This window comes from Bidens hawaiensis, unplaced genomic scaffold (assembly GCF_021521415.1).
Source record: "Bidens hawaiensis isolate Kalapana, Puna unplaced genomic scaffold, B.hawaiensis_p1.1 tig00007641_1, whole genome shotgun sequence".
In the NCBI taxonomy this organism is placed as follows: domain Eukaryota; kingdom Viridiplantae; phylum Streptophyta; class Magnoliopsida; order Asterales; family Asteraceae; genus Bidens; species Bidens hawaiensis.
The window spans coordinates 213,484-236,186 of record NW_027491532.1 but is presented as its reverse complement, the minus strand read 5'-3'; the positions used below and the strand labels follow the sequence as shown (position 1 = coordinate 236,186).

The 22,703-nt window shown below is 34.8% G+C and overlaps 2 pseudogenes across 2 annotated transcripts; one reads left to right on the top strand and one right to left on the bottom strand.

Annotated features, from left to right (window-relative positions):
- Nucleotides 1-5,279: 5,279 nt before the first annotated feature.
- Nucleotides 5,280-7,745, top strand: LOC143635634 (uncharacterized; annotated as a pseudogene). Its single transcript, XR_013154097.1, has 2 exons — nt 5,280-6,028; nt 7,024-7,745. The product of XR_013154097.1 is annotated as an uncharacterized LOC143635634 (transcript).
- Nucleotides 7,746-7,962: 217 nt separating this feature from the next.
- Nucleotides 7,963-21,122, bottom strand: LOC143635633 (GDSL esterase/lipase At3g48460 pseudogene; annotated as a pseudogene). The gene is made up of 3 exons (XR_013154096.1): nt 20,499-21,122; nt 17,664-18,028; nt 7,963-8,113 (listed from the first exon to the last, which is right to left on the bottom strand). The product of XR_013154096.1 is annotated as a GDSL esterase/lipase At3g48460 pseudogene (transcript).
- Between the last annotated feature and the right edge of the window lie 1,581 nt (nt 21,123-22,703).

The window sequence follows — 22,703 nt, the reverse complement described above, 5'->3', positions numbered from 1 at the left end:
ATTCACGTGTCGTCGTCTATTATCAGTATGCTTTTGTTTGTAATTGCAATGTAATGCCTAAATATAGTGGTTTATGTACAAACTTGTTACTTTCAAGTAAACTGTTAGCATGTGTTTGCATTATATCTACACGAAAAACATGTAAGTTCTATGATGACATATCTAATGGAAATAATCCATGAAATACTATCAACCATTGTCCAAAAGTCATAAACAAGAACAAGTAAACGAATTAGAAGCATCAATTATGTGTAATATTTAGGGTGTAATATAGACTTTATAGGGCCACCTTATGTGAGAAAATAAGTTTATATAGATTTCTACTCTCGCCTTAGAGTCTGGTTAAAAGCATTTATTCATTGAAAGCCTCAGTGTTGTATGCACCACGATAGCCTTTCTGATCTATAGGTCTAATTCTGTTGTTGAGCGTTTATATTACTAATGTCATTGCCATTTACAAACATTTAGCACACCCCAATCTTCACGAAAAAGGTCTTGTCCAGGCTCAGATTTTGATATGCATGTTATGGATTAGGGGTGTGCATCATTCGTTTTGCAACTTTAAAAGAAGAATTAGACGGTGTTTGTTTATGGTTCAAAAAAATATAACCTTACGCAATCTATGTTCATAATTACGCAGCCACGCATACATGAACACGCAACCATCTATGTCTAGTCATGCAACCTTTACATACTACACAACAATGTTTTTGAAAAATCATTTCTAAAGCATAGAAATACTATGTTCAAAGTAAAGATGGAAAAAATCTTAATTTTATGATACAATTTTTTTAATAAAACATTATAGTATATAAAAGCTAAACCGCTTAATAATGACGAAGCTAACCCAAAAGTTAATACTTGTGGTTTTTCCTCTTTTCATCATTTTTTGTGCCATTCATAATTTTGCCGTCGTCATTGATTTACCTTTTTACATTGAATAAAGGACGGGAATACGAGTGTGGAACTCATTGTAATTTTTATAGGTTTGAGACATGCATTGTATTAGGTGATACCCATCGAATTACAAAAATTTCAATCCATAATTTAACGGGATAACTATAAACATATATATACACAACACTTGTGAAGAAACTTAGTAACTTGACTGGTAATCAGCAACCCGTATCCAATGAGTAAGAAATACAATTTTACAATCGAGTATACGACTATAATTATCAAAACTTGTCTTATAACCGATACCCAAACCATTGTAAACATTTGGAACCAAAACCAAATGTTCTTTTAAACCTGCCATGACACATTAGTTACAACCATATTACACAAAACAACCCAATTTATCTTTATCAATCTTTCATCCAAAACCAACCCAAACCATGTTGAAATCAACCATTACTCCAATCCTATCAACCCTCCACTAGGAATGGCAACGGGGCGGGTTTGGGGCGGGTTTTGCTTAACCCGAACCCGAACCCGAAACCAAAAACCATCCCCGTACCCGCCCCATTACCCGTCGGGTTTAAATCGGGGATTCCCCGTTTGGTTTTTTGTACCCCCCCGACCCGCCCCGTCCCCGAACCCGAAAACCCGAAACCGATCCGACCCGACCCGAAATTGGTTCATCACATAACTGAACATTTATCGAAATAAACTTCTGCATCACACAAATGAAAGCTGAAACAATGTGTTACAAAGGAAATAAAACCAAGTCTACATGGCCGAAAAATCATGCCAAATACACAAACTACAAACTTGCGACCAAATCTAAATACCAAATCAAACCAAATCATCCAAAGTCGTCGTGCCACTTTCTTTAGTACCTACCTACATTAAGAATATTTATCAATAAATCAACCAAGTTAAAAGAATAAAAGCTATGTTACAAAAATAGTAAATTTTATAAATATTATTACCTCTTCCACATCCATTTCATATTCAATGGTGCGGCAATATGCCTCGGTCTCTTCCGAACAAGTTTCTATATTTAATAGTAATAACATAAGCATATATTCATGATTATGAAGATAAATAACATGAGTAATAATGTAATATTCAATATAGCGTTACCTCGAATCTCATTCAACAACCAACTTTGAGCACACATTAAAGCCTCCAAAGTTTTTGGGTGAAGTCGACTTCGGTGAGGACTTATTAATCTTCCACTTGTACTGAACGCAGATTCAGAGGCAACGGTGGAAACTGGAATTGCCAATACATCTTTTGCCATCCTTTGAAGTGTCGGATACTTACCTCCATTTGTCTTCCACCAAAGCAACAAATCCAGTTCTACTTCATCAGGCAAAAGATTTTCTTTCAAGTAGTTATCTAACTCTGCCATATCATTCAAGTCATCATTCACCTTAGCTTTGGATTTAATGTCAGATAGGAATTTTTGGAATCCACCAGAAGAACACTCTGACAACCCCGAACTGAATAAAGATGAACTAGAACCACCACCTATAAATTAATGTGAATCAAGATAAATCAAATATTAGCAATTTATATTTATACTCATTAAATATTAATATGATTATACCTTCATAGTAGTTTTTACCACGTGAGTTGGTAGATTCATATTCTTTAAAAAAAGCTCGGACAAAATCCTCAAGAGATTTAAACTCTTCCTTTGCCATTTCTTCACCGTATAAGGCAGGCATAAGCAACTCTACGTATTTTAGCTTGTAACGTGGATCTAAAACCGCAGCCATCCCCATAATCCCATGAATTACAGACCAATATTTATCAAACTTGATACTCATTTTATACGCCATTAGACTAATGTCAACAATAGAAGACTTAGTCCACTCCCGCATAGAAAAACGAATCTCACATATCAAAGGGAAAAAGACATTAGCAGTAGGATACTTGTTACCAGAAAACAAAAGAGTTACCCGATAGAATAGTTGTAGCTTGTTACATATCTCAGTTGCTAAGTCCCAATCAAGGTCCGTAGGCAAACTAGTATACCTGGGCTCTCTTTGCTTTAATCGCGTGAAAACATGTCTATAAGGTATAGCAACACTAAGCATCAAATAAGTAGAGTTCCAGCGAGTCTTGCAATCAACGATCAGTTTCTTTGTGTATTCCATTTCAAGTTGATTGGCTGCATCCTCAAATTTTTGCTCTCTTTTTCCTGATGCAGACCAAAATAAAACACTATCTCTAATTCTTTCAATCCCATCCTCAATAACAGACAAACCATCTTGAACAATCAAATTGAGAATGTGCGCGCAACAACGCATATGAAACAACTCTCCTTTCCTCATGAGTGATCTCAATGGAAGCTTCTGTAGTAACTTGTTGATAATTGCATCATTTGTGGTACAATTATCAACGGTAAGAGTAGACACTTTTCTATCAATATTCCAATCACATAGACAATCATATAGCGTATCTGCAAGAACATCAGCTGTATGTGGTGCAGGCACATAAATAAACCTATATAAAATTTATGCATCAATATAAGTGTAAAATACATTTAAAGTTTTAAACTAACTTTATATTAGACTTGTACAATATATATGCTTTACCTCATGATTCGGCTTTTCAAGTTCCAAGAGTCATCTATAAAGTGTGCAGTGACGGCCATAAACCCTTTTCTTTGATGGTTAGCTGTCCACATATCAGTAGTTATTGCCACTCTACTTGTGATCCTCCCTAATAGTTTCTTAGTTTTCACCCTTTCATATTCATAAATTTTTAAAATGTCGCTCTTGATGGTATTTCGACTCGGAACCTTAAACAAAGGTTGAAGACCTTGAACAAACTTTCTAAAACCATGATGGTCCACCGTTGTAAGAGGATACTCGTGCACAATAATCATCTCCGCGAGATCTCTCCTTGAGTTGTCTGGATTAAACGTGTAGTTGGAGAGATATGATGAACTACCATCAACTTTCTTTTGCTCCATAATCAAGATGCTTTGTCGTATATCTTTAACAGTTCGTCTTGGACAACGTTCAAAATGATCTCGTAAATGCGATGTGCCGTTTTTGCTTGAACCTCCTAGCTTTTTCTTACAATAGTTACATTCCGCCTTATCTTCACCGTTCACTTTCATTAATTTAAAATGGTTCCACACGGCAGATCTTTTCCTTTTACCACCGACATTTTGACCATCTTCAAAAGTATCATCAAGGTTAGACTCATCGTGGGTAGTAAAGTTAGTTGGTGGTGGTTCATTAGAATCATGTACCCCTTCACTGCTTCCTTGAGGAGTAGAATAAGTAGGAGTGTTTGAAGCAACGGGAGTAGGAGTACAAGTGTCTGAAGCAAATTTATCACCTTGTGATGCCATATAGTTGTAGATGCAACTGAAATAGAATGGCACATAGAAGACTTTAAGCAAAAGCCAACTACAGGCTGCTAGAAGATAACAAATTAAAGACATAGTAAAGAGAATTAAAGAAGATTATACAATATGGACCAGTGGCTCGTGATTGCTAGTGCATGATAGATTGATAGGTCAATGTATACCAGCTACACTACAAATTAAGAGGCTCGACTGCTTTCTTCTATTATAGAATTTATAGAGGAATCAATGAGATTATACTTCATATGAACAGGTGGTAGGATGAGAAAGCGGTGGAATGAAACAGAGACCGAGAGGCCATAGAGTAAGAATATGAATATAATTGAGGATAATATTAATATTAATATAGTCTATTATCATGGAAAGAGGAAACCCCTAAAACAAATTAGATTCCCCAAATCAATTATCATGTCAATCATCAATCGCAAAGAGAACGGTGTATCATACGATATGCAACAACAACAAAATTAGGTCAATTTCAAATGAAAAACCCTAAAAAAGGAGAAAACATACTTCGGTGTGTGTGTGATAGTGGGGAAGAAAAGAATGGTGTGTGTGTGTGATTAAAGAGTGAGATTACATACTTCGGCTGGGATCAAAACGAGGAGGAGGAGGGTGGTCCGGTGGTGCAGACGGCGATTGAGTGGATGGTGATGGTGGTGCAGACGGCGATTGAGTGAATCGGGGGCGGACTGGCGGTGGCGGAGTCTGGATGAGTGGATGTCTGGATGTAGGTTTAGGTTTTTAATATATATATATATATATATATATTATTTATATTTATATTTATATATTATATCGGGGCGGGTCAGGGCGGGGGTACCTGAACCCAAACCCGAACCCGAACCCGAAACAATCCCCGAAACAATCTCCGAAACCCGACCCGAAACCGAAAAAACAAAACCCGACCCGACCCGAAATAAGCCGGTTTTCGGGTTTCCCCGTCGGATTCGGGGATTTTTGCCATCCCTACCCTCCACTCCAAAACCAAACCAAACCAAACCAAACCACCTTCTCACCCTCAAACCATCCACTTTTCTATACCACACAACCTCAATGCACACCAACTGTTCGACGAAATGCCTCAACCACCAACACACCCAAAACCCCATCATACAAACTCCCACCAGCCTCAGCTTACATCCACCTCCCATTCTGCCGCAAACGCTGCCACTACTGCGACTTCCCCATACTCGCTCTCGGCTCATCAACCCCACAAACCCTAGACGATGACCCAAGAATATTAAACTACGTAAACCTTCTAATCCGTGAAATTGAAGCCACAAGATTAAATTTTGACCAATACCCACCTCTTAAAACTGTCTTCTTTGGTGGGGGTACGCCGTCATTGGTCCCACGAAGACTGGTTTCCAAGATTCTTGAAACACTGAGGTTAAAGGTTGGTGTGTGTTCAGATGCTGAGGTGTCAATGGAAATGGACCCTGGGACATTTGATGGTGAGAAGATGAGTGAGTTTATGGAGTTGGGTGTGAACCGGGTGTCGTTAGGTGTTCAGGCGTTTCAAGATGAGTTGTTGAAGGCTTGCGGGAGGGCTCATGGAGTTGCGGAGGTTCGTGAGGCAATTGAGATTGTTCGGGCGTGTGGGGTTAGGAATTGGAGTTTGGATCTTATTGCGTCGCTTCCGAATCAGACTGAGGAAATGTGGGAGGAGAGTTTGAGGCTTGCGGTTGATGCACAGCCGAATGTCTCGGTTTACGACTTGCAGATTGAAAAAGATACAAAATTTGGATCACTGTAAGTGCTTTTTTGTTTAATCTTTGTTTTTTGCTCATATGGTTTATAAACTTAACAAGTATGGTTTTAGCTAGAGTTGGCAAATTTTGGCACGTTCACCTATGAATCGGTTGATTTAAGTTATGTTTTATATCTGCATGATCAAATGAGGTAAGTTAATTAAAATGAACTAAAACAAAACCAATGGGTCAAACGGGTTGAAAGTTATTCAAACTGTAGTGAATGCATAAAATCTCACAAATCGAGTGTGTCAAAAAATGGTGTGATTATTATTATAATAATATGGTCTTTGTGATCATGTTGGATACAAAACTATATATAAGAATAGAAAATCAGTTAAAAATATTTTGTTCTTTTAGTCAGTAGAACGTTCAGTGAACCATTCATTTATGTTCTTTTGTTTACTAAACGGGCGCACAAAACAAAATATGAACACATGTTTCTTCGTTAATTTATGTTCGTGAACTTTATTTACGTTCGTTCATTTAAGTTCGTTATGTTCATTCATTTAAATTCGTTAAGTTTGCTTGTTTATATAATCAGGTCTATTTTTTAGGCCCATTGCAATGCAGTGTAGTTTAAGAACCGAAATATCACGCATTACGTTTTGGTCTAGTTTTCTTTTTTTTTAGGACCAACAGATTGACATTTACGTTTACTTTTAGTTTATGTTTGTTTATGTATGCTCATCTTTGTTCAGTTATGTTCGTTCGTTTATGTTCGTCTACATTCTTGAACTGTCTGTTAATACTATTAACAAATGAACGTAAACGAGCACCAACACATTTATTTTTTAACTAATGAGCACGAACAAGAAAATTCTGGTTGTTTAGTTGTTTGTGATCCATCGTGTTTCCAGTTAAAGTAAAATGAACCCGTTTATGCTTTGGCCTGAACACTGACGGACCCATTACCTGACCCGCCCGTTTTCCATATCTATCTGTTACCCAATTGAGTTTTTACAAATACGAAAACGGGCACACAATGATTTGCAGGTACACTCCAGGTGAGTTCCCACTACCTTCCGACGCCCAATCTGCAAAATTCTACCGAATGGCTTCAAAAAAGCTCGGTGAGGCTAATTACAACCATTATGAAGTCAGCAGCTACAGCAAAAGCGGTTTTGAGTGCAAGCACAACTACACATATTGGATAAACAAACCTTTTTATGCATACGGTTTAGGTTCCGCTAGTTACATAAACGGTACAAGATATTCAAGACCAAAAAAGCTAAAAGAGTACACAAATTATGTGAAGAATTTGGAAGATGGTTTAATTAATATGGGCCAAGAAAATGATGATGATGTTGATGAATGGGAAATGGCTATGGACATTGTGATGCTTTCTTAAAGAACTTCAAAAGGGTTGGAATTCAAGAGTTTTGTAGAAGATTTTGGAAGTGAGGTTGGTGTTGAATTGTGTAGGGTTTACGAGCCTTATATGAAAAGCGGGCATGTGTTGTTTTTGGATGATGAAAGAAGAGAATCAGTGAAGATGAGTTTAGTTCATTGGTTTTAGATGATGAGAAATTGGAAAATGAGATTGGGTTTATTCGGTTAATTGATCCGGATGGTTTCTTGTTGTCGAACGAGTTGATATCGCTTGCTTTTGGGGTGATTGACCCTTGAATGATTATCCAAAATATGTTCATTGTTCAATAATCTTTGATGTAATTGTTCTATGAAAGTATGTGTTTTTAGGAATTATCAATACATGTTACAACAAAAAGAGTCTCTTAAATTGGAATATGATGATATTTTATGAATTAAAAAGAACCTTATGCACCATTTGATCATTTTCAACATTTCTTTCTTATGTCACATATGTGATGCTTTAAAAGGAAATACACTTTGAATCGACCTGCTTATGAGTAAATAGATCGATATTGTTGACGCATGCAAAATGTCACATCACAAAAGAACACTTATTGTCATCTAGCTTGAGTGGTGTTTGTGTCTCAACAAGTACTCAAACGACGGATATGTGGAAGGACCTTTAAGAAACATATGAGAAAGTACTTTATGCATAGCTTTAGTAAGATGAAGTCCATCCCAACCGACATATTGAGAAGGGTTATCACACGAGCTGGAGGATTTGGATCCACTAATGGCTTTTAAGTCGACATTGTGGGGTCTACCACTAGACCCACAACATACTTTGATAGGCTCACGAAACCCTAGCCATGGTTCGTTTTTTTATTACATAACGATATAAGCATTCTAGTAGTATTCCACATAGACAACCCTGGCTTAGGTTGTTGGACGTGATGACTGTCGTTCGAGTCATGCAGGTTTTGATTGTTCCTTTCTTGCCATAGAGTTCACCAATTTAGATGCCATAGAGCTTGGTTTCATTGCTCTTTGTTAACCTTGTCTAGGAGCCAAACTTTGTGTAGTTTCACCTAATCACATTATTGAACACAAAAACATTATAAAGTACACATATCCATTGGCACATATTGGGCATAGTAGTTACCTTGTTGTATAAAACCACCCCTGAAGCAAACTGTAGATTAATTAATAGTCAAGAAACTGGACAAGGCTTGGTTAATGCTGCAAATCGAATGGTGTAAACGAATTAACCGAACAGAACATATAACTGACCGGTTTTTATCACTCTTAACGAAAAGTTCAGGGGCTGCATATTTATAAACAAACTGTTTTAAAACTCTTTAATAAAATTTGTGGGTATGCAGGTTTGTACGTTTAAAAAGCAGACGATTCAGGGGCAATCTGGTCAAGTCCATTAAAAAAATAGTTCATGAAGAGCAGTTTTGTACATTAAATAACTGTTATCTGCATATTTAAAAACAACAGGGGCAGGGGCAATTTGCTCAAATCCATTAAAGGAACAACTTATTTTTAAAAGTTCTCGGTTTTGGTTAAGGCTGCTAACCAAACGACACACACCCCTAACACATAGCATACATATCAGAATCTGAGCCCGGGTGGGACCTTTTTTGTGAAGACTGAGGTGCGTTAACGCTTGTAAATGGCAATAGCATTAGTAATATAACCGCTCAACAACAAAACCTAGACCTATAGATCAGAAAGGCTATCGTGGCGCATACAACACTGAGACTTTCAATGAATAAATGCTTTTAACCAGACTCTAAGGCGAGAGTAGAAATCTATATAAACTTATTTTCTCACATAAGGTGGCCCTATAAAGTCTATATTACACCCTAAATATTACACATAATTGATGCTTCTAATTCGTTTACTTGTTCTTGTTTATGACTTTTGGACAATGGTTGATAGTATTTCATGGTTTTGTTCCATTGGATATGTCATCATTGAAATTACATGTTTTTTTGTTTAGATAAAATGCAAACATATGTTTACAGTTTACTTGAAAGTAACAAGTTTGTACATTAACAGTGACCCGACTGCAAAAAGATCCTGGTCCGCAGCTACTGGTCACACATCCAAACACAGAAACAACAATATAAATGAATCCGAACATAACAACATTACCGTAGATTTAGGTATTACATTGCTTAGATATACAAACAAAAGCATACTGATAACCAATGGTTTCAAAACATACATTTAAACACCTTATAATAAGACAACATTAACAATCGTAATTGACTTTTAGAAAGAAGTTAAGGCTTCAGTGTAACGATGAAACCTTGATGAATATCCAAAGCGATATCCGGTGAAATCGTGTATATGCTTAAAACTCTTGTCAAGCACATTGAGTGTTACAATATTTTTGTGGTTAATTTTTAGCACCATGAATGTATCTTCTTCTTTTCGCCTCTGATCACATCAACGACCGAGAAATCATACCCACACAAAACATCATCAAGCTAGCTCTACTCGATACTTGACAAACCACCCTCAACATCTCATACACATTCAGATGTAAGGCAAACTCATTACCACTGAATAAAATGCAAATGATTCCCCAAAGTAGGTTGCAACTGCTCAGCCTCCATTTCCCGGTATCAGAGGAGTACACATGAGTTTGAAGCATCTCTTGCTCCTGCGAACATAAACAATTTTGAAGTGATCAAACTCGGTTGGATTGGATGAAACGCCAGACTCATAACAAGAACCTGTCTGGGATAAAACCATGGACTCTGACGGCCATTCGCTTAGTGGTGGGATTAAATACGTAATCATTTAGATCACGTCCTGTGTGAAATATGTCTACATCGTTACAGCAATCCGTTACAAGATTGCACAATTCTGACGTCACCAAGAGGGTTTTGGGTGTTTTCAATATTAAATGGAATATATGTACGGTGACCAAAAAGACCAGGGGTTTTTGAAAGCTTATTATCGTATTGGCGGGTGAAACGTGGGTGAGTTAAAAGCCAACGCCAGTGTTTACATACGGATTTGAAGCGAAGGATGGAGGTTAGAAGGTCATCGTTTGTCACACTCCAACCGACGGCGGAATACGTCGAGGTGAGACAGTGATTGTTCATAGCACATGATACTACGTGTTACAATAGTCGTTAAATTTAATTTAATATCAAGCAATACAGAGATACAATGAATTGTTTTATAGTCATCTAGGTCCAATCATGCAATCCTATATCTTGCATCAAGTAATCTTCAACAAACAAATTTCCAATACCTGAAAAACATGCGAGAGTGTCAACTAAATATAGTTGGTGAGAACATAGGTTTTAATAAAATAAGTTTTAAGTTGAAAGCAATCCATATGTGTTAAGTTACTTTGTATACTTTGTGATTACAACCAAACCTCTGACACGTTTAGCGAGTCGTCTAATCCACGATTAGACTATTATGTTTAATGTTTAACGATCGTCGGATTCTGAACACACAAGCCTCTACCTAAGGCCTGCGTGGGCGGGTCGGGCCAATAGATCTATCATCATACTACCACGGGCTTTAACAAGTTAATGGTTGTACATGCGATTAAGTATACACTTGTAATAATCACACAATGAATATCATGAATAAAGCTTGAATCGAATAACATGTAAAACAAATTGATTATGCATGTTTCCACCCTGAAGTATAAAACGTTTAAAAGCATTTAAAATGGGCTATGAACTCACCTTCGTTGATGAATTGAGACTTGTAACGCTTTTGTTTAGAGCCCTAATGATCAAGAAAGTTGTTAGAATGTGACCCTATTTCGGTGGAATAGAATCTCTGACCTCAGGTTCCCAGGAAAAGGTAAGTGGGTCCATTCACGCCCAGACACGCCACTTGGTTTTTCCTTAGGCCGTAGCCTTGGTGACAGAACCCTTGGTTGAATATCTATAGACTTGGTGTTTGTTTGGAAGTACAATTGGATTTTAGGGTTTCAAGTGATACTTTATGGTTTAGGGTTTTAGATTATCTTTTCTAGAAAAGAATAGGTTGTTTACTATTCAAGACATGAATTTTTAAAAAATAGTAAACCTTTGAGTTAGATTACGAAAATTTTATAGCTTGTAACCGTATGAGTTTTTTAACATATATATTTTTTATAAGATTTAAGTGTTTATAAAAAAATATATAAAATTCATAGACTACCGAGGGGTCTGATTCTGAGTCAGTTTAGTAGAAAAATCACTAAAAATCGATACTTTAACAAATTGAGGAGATTCCAGATAGATAATTTTTATAATTAGAAGGTCTACAATATATCCAAAAATTGGGTCATAATTCGTAAACATGAGTGAGTTATGACATTCGTTTTGAGGCTAAAGTTATGTGTTAGGATTTTCAGCAAGACCCTTTGTTAAAGAAAAATAATAAAAACATTTTTAAAGTTTATAAAATTTTACACCAAAAATTACAGAGATACTAGACATATAAAGAACCAATTTAGGCTTTTGAAATTCGTGATTTGGATATATTATGACCGAGATCTAAGCGTTGAAATAAAAGGTTTTTCTGCAGAATGAAAGAACAAAACATTAAACGGAAAATAGAACTTACTAGGAAGGATACGAGTTGTGAATCTTTGAGAGGATGATGATCACGAATTTTCAACCTTGGGGCTTTGGAATATACAGGTTTGGAATGAATTTTTGGGGTGCTAGGGAGTTCTATTTATAGGGGTGTTTAGAGAAGAGATTATGATGAATTAGAGATAGAATTTGACTAGGACTTGAATTCAAATTTGGATAAGGCTAATCTTGGAGATCAAGAATAGAATATTCTAGAAGGTTATTCTTAATTTGAATTTAAGAATATAAATAAAATTACTTTAGGATAAAATTGACAATGACAAATATTAAATCTAGGCATTCCTGGTTAAACGTGTCACGTTAACGATTAACCATGTATAACTAAATGTACATAGAAACATGTAATTGTGCATATGAAAATAATATTAATAACTAGAAATAAATAATATATGATTCCATAATAATATAGATGGTGAACTAATACATGGACCTTATTAAATACGAGTATAAAAGACTAGTGATTTCATGCATGAAAATGCATAGGTGTTACATCGTTGGACACAACCAACGATTCATGATCGGAATCTGACATGGAGCTAGATGCAGGTGATGTTAGGGTTTCCATGTATAGGCACGACGAAGTGGGCCGGGCCAGAGGGCTCAAATCATAAATATACGATGATAATTTGGGTCTTGGGACTTGTGTTTATTGGTTCGGTTAATGATTTATTTGGGAGTAAATAGTCATTTTCATCATTGTGGTTTGACAAATAATACGATTCTAGTCCAAAAAGTTTATTTTTTTACACATGGACCATCTACGTTTACTAATTCTTGCCAATTACATTCAAATCACTAACCCTATTAAATTTAATCGTTAAGTCAGGGATAGACATGCCTTTTCACTCTTTCTTTATTATATGAGTAAAGTGCCAAAATCGTCCCTGAAGTTTGGTCATATTTGCGAATTTAGTCCAAAAATATTTTTTTTATCAATTAGACCCTCGATGTTTCCCAACCGTTGCCAATTTCGTCCAAATTGTTAACACGGTCTAAATTCAATGTTAACTCGATGGTGTTACTGTCCTTTTACATGTTTGTTTACATTATTATTATTATTATTATTATTATTATTATTATTATGTGTTTGTTCGATGAATATATAACATCTCACGATTCCTATGTTTGAATCCAATATAGTATCCGTATGTTTATTCTTCTTTATTTTTAGTCATATAAAGGGTTTAGCTCAGTGTAATAATAATAATGTAAACAAACATGTGAAAGGACAGTAACACCCATGAGTTAACGTTGAATTAAGACCGAGTTAACAATTTGGACGAAATTGGCAACGGTTAGGAAAAATCGAGGGTCTAAATGCAAAATATATATATTTTTAGACGAAATTCGCAAATATGACCAAACCTCAGGGACGATTTTGGCACTTTACTCATATAATAAAGAAATAGTGAAAAGACTTGTCTATCCCTGACTTAACGATTAAATTTAACGGGGTTAGTGATTTTGATGTAATTGGGAAGAATTGAAAAACATGGATGGTCCGCATGCAAAAAATAAATTTTTTGGACTAAATTCGCATTATTTGTCAAACCACAATGACAAAAATGACACTTTACTCTTTATTTGATTTGTTTGGTTATATGATTTTCTTACCTTTAATTGAAAATCAAACCTAACCTGATTTAGAAAAGTAATAATCGAAACGTAATTGATCTAAATTCAATTTGGTTAAAACTGAACAAACTGATTCAAACAGTATTAATCAAATTCGACCTATTTTTTTGCATTTCGAAGTTTGGATCGCCGTTTCAACATAAAACCAATTCAAACCGTTTGGAGTCCGTACAACATCAAATAATTCATACAAATACAACACATATGTCTTAATGGCAAAAGTAAAAGACCATACACGTTAAATAGTATTAAACAAATGACAATAAATAAACCAGGAAACTCTTAAACTTAATAAAGCATCCAAAATAACAAATAATCTTAAAATACTAATGAAATTTAGTATGTTGGTCTCTGGATCTAATATGGATTATGAATATGGACTGTAAATAAAACATAGGCATTAAATAGATTAGGTAATGGCTAATATATTGATGTGTGGGTTAAATAATGTGTGTTAGGTAAGTTATATCGTGTATTTTATGTGTTTATATGTCTTGGACACAATTACTTTGAGTGGTTTTACGTTTACAAGTGAGTGGAGCTTACAGGGGCTTAAAGGAGCTAAATTGGAACATATGAGATGGAATGGAAATGAAGATTTTATTGCATGGAATGATAGAGAATTTGAAGACGAAGACGTGGCCAAAAACGATACGTAAAACGGAGTTATAACGAAGAAGTTACGGGCAAATTAGTGCGAGGGGGCAGTCACCGTAAGGCAGTGAGCTTGGACAGTAGGCTACGGTCGCCTGGGCGGAAAAACACGATTTTTTGGTATTTTCTTCCATATTTAAGCCCGGTTCAACCCTAGGACGGCTATGCTTCATACCCTAACAAACTTGGACGATTTTGAGGCCTCTTTCCACCATCCTAACACCTCTCAATCATCATAATCTTTCATGCCATCATCCATTGAAGAATCAAGAAAGCTTATGAAGATGACTATGCAAGGCTAATCCGCTCGTGACCATCTCCGGGTGTAGGGTTAAATTGTTTATTGGATTATTGGTATTCTAAACCTAACTTTTAGATTTTGTTTGGGTTTTTGAAAGTGTTTTTGGGGTAATCAATGAGATTTTCAGTTTGTCAGTTAATGATTTTGGTCATCAACAATTAGGATTGAGTTCTTAGTGTCATTGGCCTAGTTATCTTTAACCATAATACTTAGTTGATACTTCATTACCTAAGATTAACAATCAATTAGATTATTGTTTAGCCGTGTCAATCATTTGGATTAAGTTCTAACGATCAATATAGTCAAAATTATAGTCTTTTGGTTTATTGAGTCAAATAAAGATTATAATGCAATAGGTTTAATCATCTATCCAATTTACTTCAAAACCTGAAACCTAGAGATTGGTTACCTTTTCATAATTGTTTACAAATCAACTTAATAGTGTTTTCGTTTAAAAAATATTTGAAACCGTTTGACATCGTTTGTCCGTTTAGTATAATGAGTTGTTAAGAATTAAACTTGATTAGCACTTTCCACTAATTCTCTGTGGATTTGACACCTTACTTGCCCTTGCTAGTAAAGGTATTTTAAAAATGTTTTTGATTGACCTTTCGACATCGATCATATATAAGTAATTAATATGGTCTAAATTTTAATTGATTAATTCGGTTAAACCGAATAAATAGAACAAACCGCATACAAATAAAACCATATCCGCCAATCGATCCGAAACTCGAATTCTGAATTTGGTTTTTAGTTATAATCGAATTATGAATTCAGATCGATTTTTCCGGTTATGGGTATAATTCGGTTATGGTTTTTCTGAACATCAGACCCGTAGATGATACCATTCTGAATGGAGTTTATGGGGGTTGGGTGTGAATAGGGTCCCTTTAGGGGTTCAAGCATTTCAAGATGAGTTGTTGAAGACTTGTGGGATGTCTCATGGTGTTAATGAGGTTCCTGAGGCAATTGAGCTATTGGGTCATGTGGGGTTGGGAATTGGACTTTGGATCTTATTGCTTCATTTCCAAATCAAACTCAACAAATGTGGGAAGAGAGTTTTGAGGCTCACCGGCGAAGCGCAACCAAATCATGTCTGGGTTTGTGACTTGCAAATTGAAAAGACACCAAGTTTGTATCACTGTAAGTTATTATCTTGCAAAATGCTTGGTTTTTATATATACAGATATGTGCCTATGTATATATGTAATCATGTTGATACATAACTGGTATTCAAGTATTCAACTAGGTGAATGGTTCATGGTTTTTAAAATCCGGATCAAACCCTTATTTATCTTAACCTTAGGTTAGTTTATTCACTCTATTTTCGGTTTTGGGGTCATAATCATTATGCAGGAGAAATGGCTGAGTGGTTGAAAACGTAGCATTGGAACTGCTATGTAGGCTTTTACTTACCGAGGGTTCGAATCCCTCTCTTTTCCTTACCTTCACCTAATTTACTGATCTTACTAACCTCAAAAGATCAAATATCAATGGATACAACTATTCCAACAGCTAGACCTTTCTTTGATATGGATTCTCTAATAGATTCTCTATTTCTAATGGCTGTGGTACGGAAAATACTGTCAAAGAAAAGAGTAGACAAGCAATGAAAACAGAAAATAGACTGTGAACGAAGTAATAGAACCGAGCGTTCAATGAATTATTTGACGGGAAGATCGTGCATTTTCGTTTATTTAATGAACCAGCAAGTATATTGTTTATTTTGTTAAATTAACAAGAACTCGTGTTTCTTTGTTAATTTATGTTCATGAACATTCGTGTATGTTTGTTCGTTTATGATTGTTTAAGTTCACTCATTTGTATAATCATTTTATTGTTTAAACCCATTACAATTAGTCTAGTTTTATTAAATTGGTTAGGCCCAACAGATTGATATTCACGTTTACTTTTAATGCATGCTTGTTTATGCACATTCATCTATGTTCATTTATGTACGTTCTTGACTTCTTGAACCGTCCATTATCTTACACTATTAACGAACAAACCTAAACGAACACGTTCATTTTCTTAACGAACGAACACGAACACGAACAATAAAGCCTTGTTCGTTTAGTTCTTTGTGTCCGATCGTTTGTTCGGTCAAAGTTAAACGAACGAACATAAACACGTCTGTGGTGCTTGTTTACACCCTACTTGCAAGCAGCACAACCCGTTTATGTGTCGGCCCTAACACTGACCAACCCATTACCTGACCCCACCCGTTTTTCCTATCTTTCCATTACCCAAATTAGTTTTCACAAAACTAAAACACAATATTTGCAGGTGCACAAAACTAAAAACACACAATGAAGGTGAACTGACTATGGATATTATGATGCTTTCTATAAGAACTTCAAAAGTGTTGAAATTTAAGGGTTTTATAGAAGATTTTGGAAGTGAGGTTGGTGTTGAATTGTGTAAGGTTTATGAACCTTATATGAAAAGTGCGCATGTGTTGTTTTTTGGATAATGAAAGAAGAGAAATTAGTGGAGATGAGTTTAGTTCATTTGTTTTAGACGAGAAACTGGAAATGAGGCTGGATTTATTAGGTTAAGTGATCCTGATGGCGCTTTTTTCTTCTTTTTTTTTAGGTTATCACACGAGTTGATATTGCTTGCTTTTGTTTTGGGGTGATTGATCCTTGAAATGACTGCAAAATGTGTTTTTTTGTTCAAGAAATCTTTGATGCAGTGGTTCTATGAGAGTATGTGTTTTTAGGAAATATCAAAACATGTTACTACAAAAATATTTTGAATGTAATGATATATGAGAGCTTATGAATTAAAAATAACCTTATGCACCATATGATCCACTCTAATATTTCTTTCTTGTTCGTATATTTGATACTTTAAAAGGAAATACACTTTGAGACAACCTATTTATTAGTAATAGATTGATTTTGTTGACAATACTAAATGTAATAAGATATCACAAAACCACACTTATTGTCATCTAGTTTGAGAATTGTTTACGTCTTAAAAGGTACTCGAATGAGGGATTAGTAAAAGGGCCTCTAAGAACATGCGTGTAAGTACTTTATTCATAGCTTCAGTAAGATGAAGTCCATCCCAACTTATATATTGAGAGGGGTCATCACACGAGCTCAATGATTGGGACCCCACAAATGGCTTTTAAGTTGACGTTATAGGGTCCACCACTAGACCCACAACATACCTTGAAAAGCTCCAGAAACCCTAGCCTTGGTCCGTTTTTTATTACATAACGATAAGCATTCCAATAATCGACATAGACAATAACTGCTTTCGGGTATTTTCTTCTTAAGTTTTGGATGTTGGCTTGTAGAAACGGTGTTATGGATGTAGCTTTGGTTGTTGGACGCGGCTCACGCATCCTATGTCATCACGGGCAGACGTCGGTGAAAGGGTACAAAGACAGGGATAAGCAACCGGTGGTAGGGAGGCTTTGTACTGCAACGTATTTTGCACCTTTGTCGAGCAGTGTCTATCAAAACAACAAATATAAATCGTCAGTCTATATCTATAAATTTACAAGAAAGTTGGTTAAACACCAATATTAATATTATTGACAATCTTGACCCAAACCATTTCAAATGGGTCAATTTGAGTTGTTTTAAAAATTAATTGGTTGGTTTGGGTTAGAGATTTTAACTAAATTGGTCAAAATGGGTTATTTGAAATTCCATCTTGTTATTTTCGGGTCAAAATTGGTCGACAAATTCAAATAAATGGGTCGATGTGGTTAGTATCCTAAGGAATGTTGTAGGTTTCGGATCGGAGCGGGTTTCCGCACGAGACAGGTTTCGGCACGAAACGGGTTTCAAATTGGAACGGGTTCAGTACAGGTTTCAAAGCAAACACAGTTTTCACATGGTACGGGTTGGGTTTTGGTTTCTTTTGTTTCATTTTGGTCGATTCTTGACTCGTTTTTGTTTTTTTTTTGTTTCATTTTTGTCTTTTTTTTTCAGTTTCGTTTCTATTCAGTTTCAATTTTTTTTGTTTTGTTTTGATCGATTTTTTTTATTTCGATTGATTTGGTTCGGTTTTGGCTTTTTTTTCGGTTTCAGTTCGACTTATCGGTGATTTTTTTTAATGGAACGAGGACAACGAGGAAACATTTTAGTTTTTTTTACTTTTTTTATATTTGATTTATATTTTTGTGTTATTATTGTTTTTTTATTATATTTTTTGAATGTTTTTTAGGGGTTTTTAATCTTAATAGAAAACCCCTTAGAAAAAAAATAAAATAATAATAAAAAAAATCATAACTCAAAATATAAATAAAAAACAAAAAATCTGAAAAAGCTAAAATGTTTCCGCCGTTATCCTCATTTAAAAATAACAATAAAAAAAAACATGAAAACCCGTTCCGACCTTAACCTGTTCCGATCCTAACCAAAACAACCTTTTTTTCTAGTTGACTCGTTCTTCACCCATTCTGACCCAAACCTATTTCGAGCCATGACTCGTTTCAACCCATGACCCGTTCGACCCAACTCAACCCATTTACCCCACCTCTTTAAAATCAATAATATGTTACATATGTAGCGGTTTTGCCATATAGGACCACACGATGCCCAAACTTTTGGCAAAACCGAAAAATGAAATTCCTATTGTTGCGAGTAATTAGTAAAGAGTATTAAAGATTATGGCCAAGAAAGCTAGGTGGTCACGTACAAGGTGTGACATGTATTTTCTAGCTTGCTCGATCAATTCTTTTCTAAGCATATGTTATTTGGTTTTAGTATTTTTACACATACTAGAAAGTCACACGACTATGTAAGCATATTATTGTTCCTCAGTCCTATTCAACATGTTTCAGGTTTGGTTTTGAGTTTGACATTATGTATATATATTTAACTTACCAGGTGTGCTTATGATGCATATTTCAGGTTACGTACCCCCAGACTTAAGTAGTCGTATGATTGATCGGATTAGATGCTACTTATTTATAAAAAGAGTTTTTCTCGATCAAACTTGCACCGGTTTTGATATATAACTTGTTGTGTTGGACAAAAACTTGAAATTAGAATCATGACATTTAAGGTGAGATGTAAAGAAAGCATTAACACCCTTATTTGTTTCGTATTGTTTAATACTAGAATCATGATATTCAATTCATAATCACAATGGGTAATAGTACTAGTCGTAATAAAATTATTTACATTTATTTTTATCATTTAGTTGTGCAACTAATTTTTGAAACTGACTATTTTGATTTTTTTTTAAATAAAGAATTTATAATCCGAACTAAATCTAAGTATCTAACAAAGTGATTATTGTATGCTTACGTTTACATGCTTACAAATATATTAAGGGTGTGATAATTTTGGCATCACGTAAGAAAACGATACAAACCTAACACAAAATTTATGTATTTTCAGTTTAATTACCTCAACTTGGTTTTAGATTCACCCCGTAAACACATTTAGTTTAATAAGTCAGGTTCAGATGGATTCATTTGTTTTCTAGTTTTGAATTCATGCCTTTTTTTGCATGTATATTAATATTTTATTGTTCCAAAATGTGTTGTCCCGGACACGCAAACCGGCCAGGCTATCGCCCCAGGTCCATCACATGAGAGGCAAATCAGCCTCACCCAAGGCGATTGGCACTTAGAATCTATTCGAACTCACGACCTCTAGTTTATTGTTCCAAGTCTTAAACCCGCTTAACCAACTGAGCTACAGGACGGGGACATATTAATATTTTATGTTACTCACTTAATGTGATTTGATTTTTACATCGTTTAAATTTAAAAAGGAGTATACGGATTTGTAGTTTAAACATAATTACGCTCTTCATATTAATATTTGTATTTTTACATAGGTAAAAAACTCAAAAAAATACTCATTTAATGGTTAATGGCTAGTAGGTTTGGACATTAAAAAAGCTAACAAGATATAAATAATATATAGTAATTATAGTAAGTTTCTACTCTAATAAATATTTACCTCTAAGAACTCTGTCACACTCTGAATAGCAAGCTGTAGAATTGTTTCTCTACTCACAATAGACCCAAGACTGTAAGCATAGTCATTGACTCCAATTTCACCAACCCAAATTAACGCATCCTTAAACACATTCCTACACTCTACCGGAGTTGATATTGCACTTTTACATTTATACCCCTCCAATGTTTTCTCAAACCATGTTAACTGAGTTTGTAATGACTGAGGTGTTATATCTAATGAAAGGTTGTTTTTGACAAAGAATTCATATGGGATTGCGGTGGACCCCGCGACCGCATAGTTGATACTTTCCGAGGTTTTGTTGTTTTGGTTGTTAAGGTAGGGTGGGAGGAATGGTAATTTGAGTGATTCGGCTATGAAGTCGATTACTAAACGGCCGTCTGAATAGCGGTTGGTTGGGTAGTGGAAGTAAGTGCGACCGTATGGGGGGTTAGAGACGTATCGAAAGTTGCTAGGGCCGGTGGTGGAGTTGGTGTTGCCAGTGTCGGTGTATGAGGCTCCGAAGGCGTAAATTTTGTCGAATGGTGGAGAAATGTTGCCGGAGGTGAGAGTAACAAGGAGAAGTAGGACGGTGGTGGTGGCGGCTGCGACGACGAAAATTGGCATGGTTAACTAGTACTTACTTCTTAGTAACGTTTTTAATGTTTGAAGAAGTGTTTAGGCAACAACTTCTTGCCGTGTTATATTTATATACTTGGAAGTTGAATATAAAGACTATTTTACCCTCTAGAGAGATACATGCCAAAGTTGAGTTTGAATATAATTGGTTCATTGTCGTGGTCGTCTCCAAAAACCCCTTAAAATTTTAGGGTCTGGGACGACTAAAATAAGCAGGCTTCTAAAATTGAATTCTCAATTATGTAATAGATAATTTAACAATTTTATCAATAAGATTGACGTTCAAAAACCCAAAACAAACAAATAATAATAAGCATGTTACTAAAATGACTCATATGAAAATAAAACTAATTGTAGGAATTGAACCCGTAATCTTCGTTTTCATAGTTTAGAAAACTTTCTATTCAACCAAAAAGTTATTTTGTAGGCTTTTGTATTAAAAATAAAACTCTATATAAATATAAATTATTTTAACAATTATGAGCCTTCGGAAAAGTGGGCTTGGGTCCATCGTACTCCTTATACTCTCCTTGGGCCGGGCCTCTGATTGTGTACGTCAAATAGGTTATGGTTGATAGTATATTATATTTCATAAGATAAGAAAATAAGTTATCAATTATTAATTATCATGCATTTAAAAAAAATAAAATATGAATTATCATCTATTTGAGTATTTGACTATTTTCGGAAGGGTTCATCGCTTCATTGATGGCAATTCTCGAGACAGATAATATTAAGAATATCTTTCTGTTTAACATAGAATATTTAATAGCTTGACCCTGAAATTCATTGTTCTTGTATGATAAGTATGACATTATAGTATTATTATTGAGTTTGAATCAAATCGAGCTTAAGATTTCTTGTTCAAGACTAGATTGGAGATTTGGAGCTAATTACAATAGATGAGTTTGAATTTGTATTTCACATGTATGAGTTTTTGCTATCGCTTAGAAACTTTTTTGCTTTTTATTTATATTTTGAGTTATGATTTTTTTTATTAATTTTTTGAAATTTTTGAAACAAAATACAGTAGAATAAGTAGGTATAAAAGAAAATTTTAGTCCAATTTGAAAACAAAAGTGAAAAGATCAAGCTGAAAGTTGGCAAGCATGCAACAAACAGGTGATCGTTTTCAGCTTTCAAGCTTAACGAATTATCAAACAATATTATGATATTATCTTACTATACTGATATACTGATAAACAAAAATAGTGATGTTTAGTTGTCATAATCACACTCAATCCTAGCATAAAATTCTTTCTTAATCTTTTAATATATTTTCTCCTTAATCCATACTATCCATGGGTAATAGGTGAAAATGATTTGACCCATGAGTTACAACATTTTCTATATATTTCAAGAAATTATGCGCAAATTAATGATCATTTACAACAATTTAATTCCTAAAATATAATTATGTTCAATGTATACCTTATTAATGCAATTAACTCCATGATTAAGTATATTTATTCCAATTAATAACCACATTGTCAAATGTATTTCTTTCTTTTTAAGTTTCTGTTTCATTTAAATCTATTTATTCAAATTAATGCAATTAACTTTATGATT